This window comes from Protopterus annectens, chromosome 5.part0 (genome assembly GCF_019279795.1).
Source record: "Protopterus annectens isolate FY-2018-M chromosome 5.part0, PAN1.0, whole genome shotgun sequence".
Lineage (NCBI taxonomy): Eukaryota > Metazoa > Chordata > Ceratodontiformes > Protopteridae > Protopterus > Protopterus annectens.
Genome location: NC_056735.1, coordinates 338,774,983 through 338,793,262, shown reverse-complemented (window position 1 = coordinate 338,793,262; position 18,280 = coordinate 338,774,983).

Below are 18,280 nucleotides of genomic sequence, written 5' to 3'. Positions count from 1 at the left end.
TGTCATTACACATGTCCACCAATTGCAATGCCTACAAACATGCCCAAATGACAGGATTGCAGGACCTACACACCTGTACATGTTGTGTTGTGCATTCAGATAACATGCGTGTGCAGTTGCTGATGTATGCAGGTGACTTGTATCCTAGTACATCATGCAGTTGCAATGCAGCCTCAAAATTGCCAACTGTATATCGTGATATGTTGAATGTATGGAAAGATGTACCTCAGGTATGGGCAGATGTGTGGAAATAACTAAGTGGTGGGGCATCTTTGCAGATGGATGTTTGTTGTGCACAGCTCACAGGTGTGTCACAAGTGATCCTACAATAACCTGTGTAACATGCCAGACACATGCCAGAACTGTATGCATACATACCCGCACACACAGGAAACATATGTAGGGCACCGCAACACATACACATAACATCCACACATGCACAATTAGCTCAAAGGCCCTAACCTATACACATGATGCATCCAATGGTGCAGCCTAGGCCTCTGACAAACATTATCACCCTGTGCATGGTTTTGTTAATTGAAGGACATAACACACAACTTACGGTCAGGGTGACAGTGAAGGTAAATCACTTGACACCTGTTGATAGTTAAGATGTCCCATGTGCATATATCAGCACTGTTACCACAGGAAGTATCAGTACAATTTGTAACACATGCAATACTGCTGTACATCTGTCATGCATATCATGAGTTAGGCAGGTCTTTGATTCACAGTACTGGCATGTGTGGTTGCATGTGTGTCCATATAGGTCACGTATGGTGGGGAATACATCTCAATTGTTACTTATTCTCCTGTACACTAGTGTACACATCTGTACAGACTGCAATGTAGAAAGCAGGAGTTAGGCAGGGGCATGTATCTCAGACATGGGAGGTATCTGTATGTGCATGACATAGGTGTATTCAATACTGAATGCTACAATGTGTGTATGTGTGTGTGTGTATGTAGGTCTGTCTGGTCCCTGGGGTGAGGATGTATGTTACCATACTGAACTGATAAGTCCCCTCCCCCCATCCAGGCAATGCATTCTACTATCTGTGCTGATGTCCCAGATCTTAGGCCATACTGACTGCCTGTACATGTGTATTCTCTGTGGCGCTTCACATAGGTACACAGTATTGTAATGATGTGTTGCACATAGGCAGGGCTTCTCACCTCACCAGTAGCAACTGTGTGCAAGTGTGTGTTACTGTATTGGTGAATCCGTGAGTGTGTGGGTGTGTTACTGTGTCACTGAATACATTGGTGTCAATACCTGAGTGTGTGGGTGCAGTTGTGTGTTGGCATCCTGTCATGGGAATGTGTATTACTGATTCCCAATGAGGCATCACACTTCCCACTGACCTCAACCCTTGTAATCAGCTAGACCATTCTCTTACCTCACCAGTCCATGTAACTGTACCTGTGATGTCACACTTTATGGATGTCATGTCTGTAGCCACAGTAGCTTAATACACAGCTATCATGCTATTGGATCAGTAGATGTGTTTGGAACATGGGACATTCTCACTGGTATGTGGCAGCTACACAGTGCATGCTGGTATATTCATACATACCTGTGAGTAGTCCACATTGACATATGGGACAATAACTGCAAACACTGACATCCACCAGCACATGCAATTAGACCTAAAGGAGGACAGCAGAACATCATGACCAGCATGCAGTTACTGTTGTTACACAAGACACATACAGTTAACAGTACAAAATGCATTGTACACCTGTAGTACATGGTATGTCTGCTGCCTGTCAACAGTACTCAACAATTGTAAACTACACTTATCTTCCTAGTATGTTCACCCTGTGCATCAGACCATATGAGCATGTCCCTGCACCAATGGTGTGGATGTTAGGGATGCGGTATAGGCAAAATCATATGCACAGGGTGATAATGTTTGCCAGAGGCCTAGGCTGCACCATTGGATGACATCATGTGTGTGGGTGAGGGCCTTTGAGCTAATTGGGCATGTGTGGATGCTATGCATGTGCATGTTGCGGTGCGCTACATATGTTTCCAGTGTGTGTGTGTATGTATGCACACAGTTCTGGCATGTGTCTGGCCTACACAGGGGTATTATTGACAGCTGCAGACTGTACAGGTGAGGTTTTACAGTTCACAGTGTCTGGCCACGGACATGTGACCTGAGTCTGCCAGAGGTTGCATGGGCACTACCAGGCAGAGGTGCAGATTGGATACTGTCTGATGTCACTTGTCCACTGGAACCGTGTCCCTGTTAGGACTGTCACGGGCCACATGCACATGGCCTGCTGTGTCATGGTGTGGACAGCACAGCACCAGATGCACTGCTGCTGCTACCACCACTATGGGAGCGGACATGTGAGGTAGCTCGTACACGTAGACCTGAAACAGGTGATGTAGTCAGTCTACGTCCACGTGCCTGATGCCTCACTCCTACCAGATGTTCCAACACAGGCAGCTCACACTCGCAGATTGTCATGCCATGGTCAAGGACTCCAACCATCTATCCAAAGCTTCAGCAATCTGCTGTTGAACATTTACCATTTCCTGGATGTTGTTTAAAGAATGGACAGCAGCCCACTGAAGCCTCTGATCTTCTCTGTTGTGCCATTCAGTATGTGCCTGTGCCTCCATTACAGCCTGAAACATGCATCTGGTGACACCAGCTGCTTGCCTCTGTCTTGCAGGAGCATGTTGGCCAGAGGTCCTCCTATGAGCAGCATTGGCCACGTGCCTGTGTGGGGCACCACCAGTCAGTTGACTGACACCATGGTGTGCAGGCACATCTTTCATAGCCCCCACACTTTCCTGTTCCAAGCTACCACGTGCCAACTGTCCTTCCTCTATGGCCACTGGTAATGGGGTATGTGTAGGCATGGGATCTGTGTGCGGGGATGAGGGGTATATAGCTGGAACGGCAACCAATGGCACAGTTTCAGCCCCTGAGAACTCTGCCTGTGACTCAATCATATGTTCATCATCACTGCTAGAGTCTGTGGGGACACTAACATCAGATGTACTGCAGGAGGGCAACGCACCTACATCACCTGTGAGGGCAGACAAGAACTGTATATTACAATCTATACAATAGACACACACACACACACACACACACACACACACACACACACACACACACACACACACACACACACACATGTGATATGACAGAAGGCATGCAACATGCATGTGATACGGCAGACGGCATGCAGCACAGACAATAATAGTGGTACTTATCATACATCCCTGGGTTGCACACAACAGCATGCATGTGTCATAGCAGATGGCATGCAAATTACATAATCATAGTAGTAGTTAGCATACATCCCTGTGTTACACCATGTAGACCAGCACAGGTTAACAGTACACCTGCCTGATGTGTGGCATATGACCTTGACAATCACATGTAGTATGACATGTGATCTGCTGACGTGTGCAATGACATGCATACATGTTTAACACAATGGTTTCCTGTCAAATATACATTGGGGTAATGGTGTCCCAATGCAGTGTTGTCTGTCTGCCCTACAGATATACTGCAGATTTAGCTGATGTGTATGGCCATTTCAGGGAATCATGAGGTGTCTCTATTGCTATACAGTGTGAGTTACAGACACAGTTCATAGCCATGACTGTGTTCAGATATAATACATATATACTGTGGAATGTGACCCATGTCACTGAGGTGTATACACACTAAACCATGATGTGGAAGTTCTGACACAGGTCACTAAGGGTATATGGATGACACACCTGCACATCTGCAATCATATAGCTGCTGCCTGGCAACTATGGCCAGACATGGCAAACATGTTGGTACACCATGTTCCACAAGACATCTGTGTACCACACACACACACACACACACACACACACACACACACACACACACACACACACACACACATGAGGAGCAAGTATAACATTGATGCCCGACACCAGCAAGGGGAATGTACTGTATCTGTGGGCTAATGTGGATATTGTACAGGTGACTGCTGTCATGTTGTGACACCCTCAAGATGTTCAACACATCTTATTTGGTGGATTGATGTTATGCCTACACAAAATGTGCACAGGCCTGTAAGATGTCTAGTCTTCCACATCTACAATACAACCATTACACAAAGGCCATAGCTGCACCATGTGTAGCCATTGTACGACAGAGTGTACACACAAGCACATCACATCTACTGTGTGTGTTGCTCCATGTCTGTGGCCATCCTCCATGGCCATGTGTGTACATGTGTTGGTCAAATTATTGTGACGGACATCTATTTCACATGTCTGTGTTGTCCCATATGGCATACACCCATAGATGTCATATGCTCCACTTACGACAGGGTTATGCAGACAAAGGGTGGTATATAGGATATGTTTTCAGGTTAGGTAGGCAGTGTTGCAGCCAGGAAACTAGATGTCATGGACATGTCAAGATAGCACATCACATTGTGTGACATTCATAGCAGGGCTATGATCCACACCAGTGAATCCTGTGGGCTGGCCATACACCAGCCCACTATGTAGTACTGTTTGTATTCCCCACATGTGTAGTTCTGATCTGTAGAATATGTCCCTACAGTGAACAGCACCTCCACCATCGTATGCACAGCTGTCCACACATGTGGCAATGACAGTTTGTGAGGATTCATGTTGGTGAGATGATTCACATAGTCTGCAAGTGTTGCAAATGGTTAGGCATTGTGATGGATTGCAGGTCTGACCTGTATATTGTGACAGGACCATACATTATCTGTACATGTAAATGGCCACATGGCAGATAGATCTGTGCATTACGATTCCTGATAAATAATAGCAGTCTCACCTGCAACAGACTGCTGTCACAGCAAAAAGCCAGAGGTACCTAAATGGGAGTAACACAGCAGTATGAGCATTATCCACTCCTGTATGATGGCTACAGGGTGCAATGTGCATGTTAACACATACACCAGTTCATTAGACTATACTATGGTGTATGCACATGTGTGCATACACAGAGTAGCATATTATAGTATGCAGCATGTGTGTATACATACCTAGCATATGATGTTACATTACATATTGTACAGTGACACAGGCAACTATATGGAATATAGTTGTTATAGGTGCAGTACTGACTTACCAGGCAACTCCAGGCTCATTGGTTGAGAGACACCCACCTCCACAATATCGGCTAAGGCTTGTGGATATGGTTCTGCAGGTGTCCCAAGGTTGGCCAGAAGCTCCTCGGTACGTGTGAGTGAGGGCGGGGGTTGGTGGTCCACCAACTGTTGCACCTTGTTCCCTGGCAATTGCATTTGCACGCTGTTTCGCCTATCTAATGAGGTCTGTGCAGTATCTGCGCACCTGCTGATATGTGCAGTTATGGCCACCCACATCGTTAACCCTCCTGCGAAGTTCCATCCACAGGGCATCCCACTGCAGTGCATCCTGTGGCACATGGCTGAACAGGATATCATGATTGTCAAGTAGGTATGGAATGAGGGCCACATCCTCCAAGCGGGAAAAAGGGGGTAGCCTTGCACGCGTCATACCTGGAAGACATAATGATGGAGAAAGGTCACAGTAACTCACAGAGACATACAGAGCTACAGCTGAACATACATGTGTATCACATTTATTACGATTAAATAGTTGCATTTGCAAACCTAAATGACACTGACGTTTTTGTGTCACATGCGTGACACTCAATGGTGAGTGGATATTATCACCATATATGTGTGTGTGTGTGTGTGTCACCTGATTACATTGCTCATACTCCATGTGGATGCTGTCTTGATGTGGGCATGTCTGTTTGCCTGTACTGGTGTTCCTACCTATCAGCACATGGCTGGATGTGTCCACATTAATGCAGTCAACCTTGATGCTGTGTATATGTCACATATAAAGACTTACACTGCCTTAACAGACATGACCTGTGACCCTGCAGACTTGCTCACATAATGTTTTACATGTATGTGTTCTGCCATATACATCTACACAACACTGTACAGCAATTCAGCATCCTGCCATATAGCACCTGTGTTGCACATGTGATACACATGTGACACTGGCTAGCCAGATGGTATTTGCAGGGATGGATATTAACTATAGCATGTACAGTCAAAGTCAACTAGTAGGCTATATGCCATGGGCCATGTATGAATCTAGAATGAAAGGTTACCTGGTAGTAGCCGACAGGCGGGTCACTGGGGCAAGGTAGAACAGTGTCAAATTACTGATCCACAGGATTAATGGTACATTTACCATGAGGTCATCACACCATGTCTGAGAGGGGGGGAAATGTGCAGCTTTGACGGACAGGAATGCATAGTATTGCAGGACTATGTAAAGTGTATGGGACAAGGATCTGTCCAACATGCGGAAGGTGGATGTCCATGAAGTATGTGTTTGAGATCAGGATGTGTACGTGTAGCATGTCCAACATCACTGGGCTGGACATGGATTTATTCAGGGTATGCATCATGCTACATAGTGGAGATGGGGAATGGGAAGACTGATGTAGGCCATCTGTACATGGCCAATACCCCTTAAAGGAAATATGTGAGCTGATATGGGTCACTTGAGTGGTGTGTATGGCTGGACAATGATCTCTAAATTCATGGATGGCACCCTGTCATTATTTGGATTGCCACATATCACTACCTGATAGGTGTGGTTATGTAGCTATCACAGGAAAGACAACTGCCCAGCTGCATCCCTTACACACAAGTGTCCATTATGTTGACTGCTGCCTAGGTGGTAATTCATGGTTACAGGGTTATTAACATAGGGGTGACAATGCAATATGTAGCTGTCAGATTGTGGCCATATGTCACACACACCTCATCCACAAAGCCCCTTCTGTATGTTGTCCACAACACTCCTGAGTAGGCTATTGCTCCTAGGTCATAGTCATTTGCATACTTCAATAGGCAGATGCCTTCTGTTTGTCTGTGAGGTACGGACTACAATGAGTGGGGATATAATTCATTAACCCTGACTTACTGTAGCTGCCACTGGTGTGAAGAGCATGTATTATTCAGACACCTTCTATAGTGTTGGTTCTGCCAGCAGTCCTGTTGCAAAACACTTGTGTGACATAGGAATGTACATCTAGTATACCAAGTGTAGGTGGTACACAGTATGGGTGATGATGTCCTATGACCTGGCAAGGTTATGATATGCAGTGTGAAATCAACCTTACTGTCATCTACATCTGCACTGCTGACATCAATTATTTGATCAAGGTTCATGGCCTTCCAGACCAGACTCATCAGGGTAGTTGTGCAGTACTTCCCATTATCAGTGGTGTCTCCCCCTTTGTGGGTTGTGATACCTGTTGGTGTGCACCATTCAATGTGTACACAGCCTGACATGGAGCTGTGTTTTACATGATGTGTACATGGAGACCATCTTATTTTGCCATATGTGTATGATACAACCTGTGATGTGGACAGGTCCCATGCAGCCTGAGTGCAGCTTGTACCTGCATAGTTTTGGGTACAAGGGCCCTGTGGTGTACATGGATATATGATTTTGTACATGTTGGGGGGTAGTGTGTTTACATTATCCAAGACCCTATCTGGATTGCTTATTCATGCTCAGCACTTATTCAGAACTTGTAAGCACTACGTAAGCTACTACTTACTATAGCACTCAATCTTCCTCATTACCTAGAGGTAAACAGGTTTTGTACATACTTTTCTCACTTGCTTAGAGTAAAATAGCTCTTGCACTCACTTTCCTCACTTATCTAGGGGGGAAAGTAGTTCTATATTCAGGCATGTCCAAGAGTCAACTGCCAGTGTTCTCTCCTGTCTATCTGATGAATCTGGACATCTTGAGGCAATGTACACATTGTCTCATGCACACAGACAAGCCTCTCTGCCTACCACCCAACACTACAACCTGTGAGAGATGCACTTATCTAGCCAAACTGGAGGTAAAGCTCTCTCCAACCAAGCCTGACCTTGACAGTCATGTGGAGAAGGTAAACATTCGCACCACACCACACTCATCACATAGTCTCATGAATCTACCCCACCATTAACTGAGAAAACTACTCATGTACCAACTCATTAGCTAAATGCTTTCTGGAATTCATAAACACCAATGCCCTGGATCAGCATATCCACACACCCACCAGTGGCAACAATATCCTAGACCTAGGCATTATCAACATGAGTGACCAGGGCTCCACACGTGAAGTCAACTCCTTGTTGGTTCGATCCAACCATGAGCTGAACACCGTTGATATCTACATCCTGCTCCCACCAACTTCATGCTTCTTAAGACAGATGTGGTGAACATCATGACACCCATGCAGATGGACAGTACTGTTACAACTGCTGAATCCTACACAAGTGCACTCTATAAGCACTTACACAAGTGCATGGATTGTGCTATCCTGAACAGAACCAAGATGCTATACTCCTAATTAAGGAAACCAATCTGGTGGTCCCCTGCCATAAACAAACTGTACTACAGGAGGAAGACACTGTTGCAAACGAGAGTACATTCCCATGCATGGAGGAGCTCCCTGGTCAGCCTCAGTAAGAAGGTAAGATCTCTTATAAGATCCTCCAAAGCTAGCTACGAAAACTAAACTGCCACTAATTCCAACAACAACCACAAAGCATTCTATAGCTATGTCACAAATCTCAATGTCAACACCCAGATCTGCTCTGAGTTACAGCACAAAGGCATGAACATTACAGAACCAATTGATTTTGCCAGCATCCTGGCAGATAGGTTCAGTGCTACCTTTCCTTCCTCCCTCTCAAAGCTGCACACTCTAAAGCTAATATCACAGCATCTATGGGACTGGGCTACATCCCAGTCTGCGTTTTACACGAATTTCAGAACGTACTGTCTCCCCACCTATGCACCATGTTCAATAATAGCCTTGCATCAGGCTTAATGCCCCCTGAATGGTGCACAGCAACAGTTATCCTACTCCACAAAGTTGGCGCCACAATGGACCATAGGACCTGTTGCCCTATAGGCCTGACTAGCCTGGTCATCAAGGCTATGGAGCACATCATGGATCTCAGTCACAGAGACATTGGGTACCTCCAAACCTTTGACCCCCTCCCAGTTTGGCTTTGTTAAGGGCAGACCATGCCTCCTAATCCTGGTGGACTTTTTAAAGACAGTCATCAAGGCATTAGATGAGGGTAAGGAGGTCCACACAGCCTACTTATATTTCTCAAAGGCTCTCAACACCATTCCTCATTCTTGTATTATCAACATACCCATCTGCCTTAACATTAACCCCTACATCATGTGATGGTTTGCAAAGTGGCTCACGGACAGAACCCACACAGTGGGAGTTGCATACCCTAGGTCCGACTGTATACCAGTTACAAGTGGCATCCCCCAGGGCTCAGTCCTAGGACCCCTCAAGTTCGGTATATAATTCTCTGATGTACAGGCAAGCACAGGAGGGCTTTGGCTGAAAAGGTTTGCAGACGACTGCAAACTAGGGGACATAATTGTTTCCCCAGCTGTTACAGACACCTTCTGAAAGGGTCGCACTGAGACAGATACCTGGTGTCAAAATCATGGCCTCAAGCTGAATGCCAAAAAGTGCATAGTCATCCCCTTTGGATATAACTAATTACCCATGGACTACCACACAGGTGTTAGTCCCCTACATACAGAAAAGGTAATAAGGGATCTGGGAACCCCAGTAGATAGCAATCTCTCCTTCGATACCCATAATGACAAGGTGGTTAGAATATCTTATTACATGGCCCCCCTAATCTCTAATGGGTTTGCATCCAGATCAAAGGAGGCCATTGTGCCTCTCTACTCATGACTTATTAGACCCATTAAAGGATACAACACCCCATTTGGGATATACCTTACAAGACAACTGCAACAGCTTGGAAGACCACAACAGTACCACACCCCTAGGATTACTGACCTCAAACAGGTGACCTATGCAGCCCAACCTATAAACTCCAGCTGTACTCGGTTGTATACCGCATACTCACAGGTGATCTCTGCTTGACATACAAGGCCCATGTCCAACCCAGTAATGTTGGGTATGCTCCACCTAAACAGAAGCCCCTGAGAGCCACATACTCTAGGGATATACACCTAACCACAACGCTGACTAGGACGTGCTGGACAGATATATTCCTGACCCGGACACTCCCCATGCTTTGGAACATGATTCCAATGTACATCAGGCAGGGCCCCTCACTAGCACTCTTCAAAGGAAACCTTGACGTGTGGATGGGAGACAGACATGAACCCCAGGGATCACTGCAGTGGCTCTGCTGGACAGAGCCACAGGGAACTAATGGCTCTGCCGTCCAAAGGCACAGGGAACTAACCTATGGGGGTGGCAAAAGCAAACGCACTCTAGCTAGGCTTAAAAATACCCTTGGTAAGACAGCCTAGTACCTACTTTTGCACTTATTACATGTCTTATGTGCATGGATAGTTAACTAGCTCTTCCATTTTACTTTGCTATCATGCTGATAAACTGTTGGGTGAATAAAATTAATATGTATCCTGTTATTGTGTATTGTAAATGTGAATAGACCTAACTAATGTTTGCCTACCATAACAGTAATGCTATGTAACTTGTAATACATATCTGCCTACAATACTGTACATTACACAGTTATTGGCACAATATCCCACAAGGCAAATCATAATTGCACAGTGGGCCAACCTTTGACATGTTATTCACATTAATACACCCATACATATGGCTACTGTTACAATATTATATGGTAAAAAACTGATTGTTGAAGCAAGCGGTGACCAAGTGAGAAGTGCTGTTCACTCGACAAAATGACTCTTCACCAGATACACTTCGAATGTTGCATATATATATATTATATTATATATATATATATATATATATATATATATATATATATATATATATATATATATATATATATATTATATATATGTATTATATATATCTATATATATCTATATCTATATATATATATATATATATATATATATATATATATATATATATAGATATATATATATATATATAACTGCCATTCGTACATCTCAGGTAGCTTAGTGGTATGTTATTGTGAAGATTGTGTATATGGTTGTGTGTTCTAATCCTGGCAGTGATATTTTACCTGTCAGAGCAGGCACTGCTAGTGCAAGGGTGAGTAACGCACATTTCAGCGGTTGTGTGTTCCACATGTTTATTATTCTGTGGAAAACTACCTATATATGCAAGCTGTGTTTAAGGTATAGTATGTAACATGTAAACATCTGAGAAGATTCCTGTCAGGAATACTCCCCATTATTTGGAACTACATCCCTGATTACATTATACAAAACCCCTCACTAACACTCCAGGGAATCCTTGCAGAGTGGGTGGGGAACAGTAGATACACCCCAGGGATTCCACAATTGGCTCTGCTCCACAGAGGGACAGTTAGTTAATCGATGGGGTGGCGACAGCACACACTCTTTGCCTATGCTTATGAGTGACCTTGGCAGTTGGGCATTTACCTACCTATGTATCTATGAACCTGTACATAAAGTATGGACACATGCCAATAAGCTTAATTTACTGTTCAGGTATTGACTTACCTTGTGCCAATGGCAGTTGTGTGTACAATAGTTGAGGGCTACCTATGTAGGATGCACACAGCAGACCACCTATACATGACAATTTACAGGTGGTCATGTGTGTGTGCCATCCATGTTTACTGTGTGTGCAGGTGGAGAAGGGTGTCAGTCCATGAGTGCCTACACTGTCAGTGTGTGTGCTATACATTTCCTCTGTGCCTGTGGGTCCCTTGGCAATGGTGGTGGGCTGTGAGGGCCTTCACCATTCTGTCCCTGCTGCAGCTGTTTCCACAGGATCATATTGTATAGCATGGCACATACTGTGAAGATGTGGGCACACGTGCCTGGAGAGTACTGCAAGGCACCACCAGATATGTCCAAGCAATGGAACTGTGATTTCACGTGCTCTATGATGAATCTGGTTTCTGCGCGTGCCTCATTATGGCGTTCTTGTGTGGCTGTGCATTCATTTCTGATGGGAGTCATCATCCATGGTTCCAGTCCATAGCCAGCATCCCCTACCACGTGGCCATATGGGATTTCCCCCCTGGCAAATACCTGATACAGCTGTGAGGCATGCCAGATATGGGAGTCGTGATAGCTTCCAGGTCTGCCAGCACACACATCCATGATAATGCCTTGGGCATTGCACATGACCTGGCAGTTGATGGAGTGGTATCCTTTGCAGTTTATGTAGCGCATACCCTGCTCACCGGGTGATGACTTGATGTATATGTGCACGCAGTCTATTGCACCCAGTACCTCCGGGTAGTCTGACACATGGTGGAAGTGATGCATATTGCTGGCCAACTCCTTCTGCATTCGTGGGAAGTATATGTGTTCATTGGCATGTGGTAACAATGCATCCAGGAACTGGTGGAGTACCCTGGATGCTGATGCCTGTGAGATCCCCATGATATCCCCAGTTGGCCTTTGGAAGGTACTTGTGGCTAGTATTCACAAGCTTACACATACCTTCATGTCCCCTGGGATGGGTTCCCCTCTGTTACTTCTGGCTCTGAGGCGTGGCTGGCACAGCTCAACAAGTTGCTGTATGATGTCCCTGTCCACCCTGTAATGCTCTACTATCTCCAGATCATGTAGCCCCTGGTAGGTTAACCTGGGTCTGAACACTCTGCTCCTCCTCTGGTGCCTGAGATGGTTGTCAGCATCATCCTCCACACCACTGTCAGTCTCCAACTCATGCTGTTGAATCAAAGCTATGGTGGCCCGTAACATGCACATATTAAAAGTTCCCCGTCTGTATACACTAATGGTGCAGAGTGTCTGGGAATACACAAGTGTGTGTGTGGGGCTTTCACACCTTATACTATTGTGCAATGGATGATGCTGGTGTAATTGGGAGTATTTGTGCAATTCCAGCTGTGGGGTATCTTAATTATTTGTTTTACAGCAGGTACTGCTATTGTGGGGCCTTTGGTGTTGACTTGCACTTGGCTGCCGTGATTCATCTATTGCCCTTTACTTCAATTTTCAACCCAATTCCTGTCCCATAGTCAGGCATGCATCGAGCTGCCATCTTTCTTGTTTTGGACTTTCACAACCCAGGATTGTGTTGGGAAATGTGTTATGTAGCTGATCTACTGCAAGTTTTCTTTGTTCTGCTGTGACAGTTTTCTTTTCTTTGCTATACAGCACCTCCCCTTTCCTGTTCTGCAGGTAGCTGCTAGCAGCCTTGTTAGCTGTTGTCAATGGCCCACTGTGAGTTTCTAGGTGTTAATTACTCATTTGTACTCCAATTACCATGCTGTAGCATTTCTTTATTGTCTTCCTGTTTCCTTCCTGTTTCAGCTGTGGTGTGTGCTGGGAACAGCCGTTTACCGGGTTTCCTGCGCTTTTTCATCCACGTTCGCATGCACTTTTGGTTACCTTGTGAGCTTTCAGCTAAGCAAAGCTATGGCTACTTCAACACCCCTATCCTGCGGCTTTGCTTAGCAACAGGCAACCCAGATTAGCAATGATCCAATGTGCTTACAGCTATGGTGGCGCACCCCACTCTGACGTCATGTTTACCTCCAGGCCACTCCTCAGTGTTATACCACTATGCCGTATGGTACATCCTTATGCCGGTGTGGCATTTGCGATTCAGTATTACTTGACTCATTTGCATGGCATTGACTACTAATTCCTAGTTACCACACAGAACACTGTCACAGACCCTTAGCAACCCTTGCGCCATGGTTGTGGTGTAGCATGCATGCCATTGACTATTATGGGGATATCAGGAATTGTGTTACATTGCAGTCTTATGACATCTAAATATATTTTCCTTGTGATCCTGTTTGTGCACAGATGCACTGCAGTTTTACTTTGCGTTAATGTGACCATGACATTAAATGTTTTTTTTTTTTGTGGTGCATGTTTTGCTATGCCATTGGCTATATATAAAGTCATTGGCATATATTATCATGATAATACGTAAGTTTTGTCTGCTGTCATGACTCCTATTTTATGTTTGACAAAATGTAAACCGTTTGTTTTTTTTTGTTTACATTTCTTCATACTTACAGTACGCCAGCACCACTTCATGAATCGCTATATAATTCATTTGCATGCTACACTGCTGTGCATGGGGTAATTAGCATACATGCACTGGGAGCTGCGCAGCTCTGGCGTACGCTGGTAGTGCACATGGAAACAGCTCGTACTGGAATTGCTCGGCGGCCATATTTGGCACTAGATCGTCGATGCTACTCCGGCGCCTGGAGCAAGCTTCATGAATCCCGAGGACTATGTTCAAATACAGTATGAAATGTAATTCTTTTAAGAAATTCACAATTTTTTTTATAATAGACAAGATAGGAGTGGATGGAAGGTCTGGAAAATGGCAAGCCACACTAGAGTATAATAAATTAGTCTGGCAGTTTAGGTTAAATGCCACAGAGAGCCCTGTTTAAATGAGCAAGCATCAGCTTCAACTGTTCCAAAAAGGCTGCTAACTTATAGATTTATCATTGTATAAAAAATATTCAATTCCACATTATCAAATTAAAAAAATATTGAACAATAATGGATGTTTATATTTGACATAACTGGATGAATTAACTAATTAACTTCAGATTTTATAACAATTTATCTGGGCTTATTTTTATAGGGAAAACTATTTACAATTCATCAAGGGTTTGTTTTAAGTGTTTTAAATTGTTGTAATAATTTTGAGTGAATGTTGATCAATTCTAATGCAATTCATGTTACTTTTATGAATATTCAAGCAGGATGCATATTATGGTGAGGGTTTAGGCTCGAAGGCAAGTACTATGATAGCTGCTGTTTCACTTTTTGTAATTGAAGTAACCTATCCCATTTGGTTAAAGACTGGCCTTACCCATGGTACATAATTGTATATTGTCCCTAAGAAGAATAACTGAATCATACCAGAGATAATTTGTGGGTATCCATGCATGGGATAAAGCATTTAGGAGTTGCATCTGTCCATTAGTAGTACAGGTAGTAGTCTTGGGGTAACTTTTCTGTTTACCAGCCATGGATCTAATTTGTGTTTGAAAATGAATGGGATGAACTTTGCTTTAAGTGGACGGGGTGTGTGTTCCACAGCAGAGGTATCCTCTGCAAAATATACCTGTCCCCCAAATTGTTATGTTGATGACATAAAAGAGGGTTAGATCCCTAGACTGAGTATTTCTGATGCCATTTGATTGATGGTATGCAGTAAATCCATCAGTAATGGATTGGAGGATGCCTTGCATGCCAGGCACAGGTCGCCTCTCAGTAGTCTGAAGGATACTGAGTATGGTGACAAGACTTTGAGTAGATCCCTGTTGGACACCTTGTATCCTTTTAGTAAGGTATCTCTGTGGGCATTCCAGTTGTATGTGTCAGGACAGACATATGCCAAAGGATCATTATATTCAATGACTGGCCTAATGAGGAATGATTAAAGGCGGACAATGACATCCCTAAAAATAGACAGAATCCCTTTCTTTATAAGCTGTGCAATATTGAAGGATGTTCTTGCACCAGTAGACAGACATTGTTTAAAAGTTAGGTCACTGTCCACATAAGTTCCCAAAATTCTGAACAACTGAGTCAACTCTTAGTGTCATATTGTCACTGTGGCAGTTCCCTTATGTCGATAACTTCCTAAAACATACAATAATGTATTTTTTAGCATTTAGTTTCAGACCATAATTTTGATACCAGTTATTTATTTCAGACAAACCTTCCTTTAAGAATGTCAAGCATAGTAATATGTGGTTATGTGTGGTATATATGACTCGAAGTTTTAAATAGGGATTTGTTATTGCTTTATTCAGATTCTGATAAAGACCTATGATTTGGGGGGGGGGGCAAAAGTACTTAATCGATTGGATTAAGAGTTTTGGACATCCTACATCACAACTATAGTGGATTACTATTTGTTCTTCCCAATTGCTTCATATCTTCTATTATGACTTCAGTCATCTACTCTTCATACACCATCACATGCACATTCAAGCCTTTTATAACTTTTCGTCTTGCATCTCACATTTTAATACATTTTTATATCACCACATTCATTACAGCTACATAAATTGTCCCACATAATGTACGGTCTTGCTTTAGTACTTTTTTTCACTTTGATTTTCACTACCAATCACTCATTAACCATAACCCTCACCCATACTTCTGCATTGTAATTTGAGAAGCAGGCAGAGAACTGTGAAGTCTTTAATAGTAGGGCCTGGGAACAGAGTATTGGGCATATAAAAATAAATAAAAAAGCATGCTTTTAACTCATTTAACAATAGGGCTTAGGAACAGAGTATTGGGCATATAAAAAGAAACAAAAAAGCGTGCTTGTAACTCATACCTGCACATGCTGCCTCTAGGCATCTGCTTTACTGGTTTAGCCCCGTTCCACTCACTTTGCTCTCTCTGCACCCCACCCTGCCCCCATATTCCACCCGCCCATGTTAGTACTACATTTATAGTACCACTGGCACACCCCCTTAATTAGCTAACCAAGTACATATGGTCCAAGAACCCAGCAAACTCCTAGCACATTAATAGACCCTCTATCCACCCCACTATCCATATTAAGCCATCCAGAGCTATTCCATTCTGTCTAATCTTTTATCCACCACGTACACTCAATACAGACCCTACCCTAGTAATTCACTATGACTACAGCTAAAACACTAATGCTGCTACCCTTCATACCCCTGCTATTAATTCCTTATCACCTAAGCTCCTATGAATATGTACAGCATCTTGAAATCCAATTCCCAAACTCTTACAGACACCAACCCAGCATTTAATAAGTGTATCCATCACTTAACCACCCCTCTCCTAATTCCTTGTCCCCAATTACCATTACCTGATGAAATACCTTTAAGCTTAAAAAATAAAAGCTATGAAAAAAATCCTAAACAAATTTTAAGACTCATATGCAACTTAAAAATTAATCTTATGAAGGATGGAGACATCCACCCCAACCCTGGCCCATCCACAACAGTAGACCCAAGCACACCATCTACCAACCCAACGTGTACTACCGAGATTGATAGACTTCCAAACTCATTTTTGGTCTGTCATCTCAACATCAGAAGCCTAAACAACAAGATGCATAGCCTACATGGACTCTTAGCTGTTCACTCCCCTGATGTCCTCTGCCTCACAGAAACCTGGCTAAAACCAATAACCAAAGATAATGAAATAACCCCTCCCCCCAGTACAGAGACTGGACCGGATCTCCAGGAAAGGTGGCGGTGTAGCTGTACTATACAAGTCTACCCTAACAATAACAACTGGCACCCAACAGCCCCCCAGTTTTGCAATGCAGAAATTATCATCAACAAACTAATAATAAACAAAAATAAATGCAGATGCATTGTCTGCATTTATATTCCACCTGCCAAGAATGATAATACTCCAGAAAATATCTTACATTGGCTAGCTTGTAACTATCCCCAGGAAACCATTGTCTTAGAGGACTTTACTATTGATTGGAACACCTGTTCCTCTGAAACTCCCTCCACCCATTTAAACTTCCACGGGTTTACTCAGATCATTGCCACCCCTGCCAGATTTAGCAAAAATAGAGTCAAATATAGTATCCTTGATACTTATTAACAGCCACCCCCAAAAGTACAAGTCAGGTACATTACCTGATGATCTAAGTGATCACTGCCTTACCTATATTGTTAGGCTCAAAGCTGACATTCCCAATCAGCCCACCTACAAAACTATAAGAAACATCAGGAACTTTAACCTTGACAACTTCCAAAATGAACTCAAAGCATATAATTGGAATGTCTTGAAACGGCTCGCATTACAAGAAGCAGTTGAGTACTTCAATACCAGATTTCTGGCTATCCTTAACCACCATGCTTCTACCCCTACCATTGGTGTAAAAGTCACAGTTACACTGTGGCTATCTAAAGAAACAAAAAACAAATTTAAACTAAGAAACAACGCCTGGGCCAGGTGGCATTTTACCAAAGCCTATATGGACCAAGTAAGATACTGGCAACTAAGGAATCAGACCAAAAAATCTGTCATTCTAGACAAAAAAAAAATCACTACACCCTCCTACAACAAAAATATCAGGTAAAACCTCAAAAGTTCTGGGCTGGTATTAACAATCTTCTCCACCCAGGCCATTCCGCCACTCCTACCCCATCAGCTGCCCTTGATAAATCCCCTGTAGAAATTGCAAACAGCTTCAACTCCTTCTTTACTGAAACTATTCAGTCTCTAGCTACTCATCTCACT